A 2,402-nucleotide genomic window follows, 5' to 3' on the forward strand; every position below is an offset into this window, starting at 1 on the left:
TCCCCTTTTTTATTCCATAGCTATAGTTTAGATTTAGTTAGTGTAGGTATGTCCCCTGTGTATAGGTACTAATAAGTACTGTTCCACTACCTTTGACCTATGTTGGTCACCCTCATGTCTATGAGCAAACCAGGGTTTATTCTTGTAATAAAACCCGAAGTGGGGTGTGAGACTGAGCGGTTATTCATATATATATGTATGCATATAAGGGTGTTGTACTGATTCCTCACATATTACCTAGCCTTTAAATTGTTCAACCTCTCTACATATATATATTCTCTTTCACAGAAAATGGATGTAGCAGAATTGACTAACCATGTTGGAACTCTCGCACAAAATATGGATCTCATGATCCAGGGGTTGAGAGAAATGCAAGCAGAAAATCTGGAGCTGCGTAAATTTATACGCGATCAAGCACAGCAAAAACCTGTTACTGCTGAAGCCCCACCTCCTGAGCCTATACCTTGTCCTCCTGACAAATTATCTGGTGAAAGATCACAATTTCGTGATTTTAAAAACTCTTGCACACTTTACTTCTCCTTAAAACCACGTAGTTACCCGACTGATCGAATAAAAGTTCTCACAGTCATCTCATATTTGAGGGGTGAACCAAAGAGTTGGGCGAATACTTATTATGAGACTGACGATCCAATACTAGATTCTCTAGAGTCCTTTTTCTCAGCTATGTCTCTTCTATATGAGGACCATGATAAGCAGACAACTGCAGAAACAGCTATTAGGTCCTTGAAACAAGGCCGGCGTCCCGTTGAAGAATATATAGCTGAGTTTAAAAGGTGGGCTCCGGATACTTTGTGGAACACCCCAGCCTTAAAAAACCAATTTCGCATCGGTTTATCCGACTTATTAAAAGATGAACTTGCCCGTATAGACATGCCTGATAACCTTGAGAATTTAATGACTCTCACGATTAATATAGACCGTCGCCTCAGAGAAAGGAAGCATGAAAGGGGCACATCAGACCTATTCCAAAGGAAACCATACAGCTCTAGTTCTATTAGTACTCCTAAAAACCAGGATGAACCTATGGATATAGCTTTTGTTTGTGGGCCTCTTAAGCCAGAGGAAAAGACTAGACGCCGGTTAAACAACTTGTGCCTTTATTGTGCCTCCAAGGACCACACCGTAAAGGAATGCCCAACCCTGCAAAAGTCAAGAAAGGGTAAGCATGAAAGGTTTAATCCTGAGCTTAAGCATAAAACTGTTTCAAATAACACTTCACATTTTAATCATTCTGTTTCTCTGCAGTGGGATCATCAGGTGGTATCCGCGGTAGCGGTGATTGATTCAGGAGCCACAAACAGCTTTATAGATTCCACTTTTGTGCACTTGTATAATATTCCACTAATAAAGAAAACTGTTTCACTCGCAATACGTGTTGTGGATGGGTCTTTAATTAATTCAGGTCCTATATCGCATCACACTCGACCTATACAGTTAACTTTTCCAAATGGTCATACTGAAGTGCGCACCTTTGATGTTATACACTCACCTCTTTTTCCTCTAATCTTGGGTTTTAATTGGCTGAAACAACACCAGCCCACGATAAACTGGCTTCAAGGCACTCTTACCTTTGATTCTCATTTCTGTAGAACTAACTGCATGCCTGAACCTATTCTGTTACAGTCCTCTACAAAAATGATCCCAGATGAGTACTCAGATTTTAAAGATGTGTTTGACAAAAAACAAGCTCAAGCTTTGCCACCCCATAGGCCATTTGATTGTCCTATTGATCTCATACCCGGTTCAAAGATTCCTGTAGGTCATGTGTACCCTCTCTCACAACCAGAACTCACTCATTTGAAACAATATCTCAATGAAAATTTAGAAAAAGGTTTCATAAGGCCATCTTCCTCACCGGCAGGGGCCAGCATGTTCTTCGTCCGTAATAAGGATGACACCCTTAGACCAATCATTGACTACAGGGAACTCAATAAGTGCACAATAAAAAATCGATATCCTCTCCCTCTCATCCCGGAGTTGATTGAACGTCTCCAGGGTGCCAAAATATACACTAAGCTTGACTTACGCGTGCATATAACTTGGTCAGGATGAGAGAGGGAGACGAGTGGCTCACAGCGTTCCGCACCCGATATGGCCTTTATGAATATCTAGTAATGCCATTCGGGTTGTGCAATGCACCTGCCACATTTCAGTATTTCATTAATCATCTCTTTAAAGATCTACTTGACACTTGTGTAGTCATTTGTTTGGATGATATCCTCATATATTCAGACACCATCGATAACCACATTAATCATGTTAGGACTGTTCTACTCAGACTTAGAAAGAACCAGCTGTTTGCTAAATTGGAGAAATGTATCTTCCATTCCGAGACTATTTCATTTCTAGGCTACCACATTTCCCCTAGAGGTATTAGGATG

General features: G+C 40.7%; 1 long non-coding RNA gene across 1 annotated transcript; it reads left to right on the forward strand.

Moving 5' to 3' along the window:
* Positions 1 to 1,071: 1,071 nt before the first annotated feature.
* On the forward strand, positions 1,072 to 1,390 carry LOC128655496 (uncharacterized). The gene is made up of 2 exons (XR_008401825.1): positions 1,072 to 1,180; positions 1,267 to 1,390. It is a non-coding gene; the product is annotated as an uncharacterized LOC128655496 (long non-coding RNA).
* Positions 1,391 to 2,402: the final 1,012 nt, after the last annotated feature.

Source organism: Bombina bombina, chromosome 4, assembly GCF_027579735.1.
Source record: "Bombina bombina isolate aBomBom1 chromosome 4, aBomBom1.pri, whole genome shotgun sequence".
Classification (NCBI taxonomy): domain Eukaryota; kingdom Metazoa; phylum Chordata; class Amphibia; order Anura; family Bombinatoridae; genus Bombina; species Bombina bombina.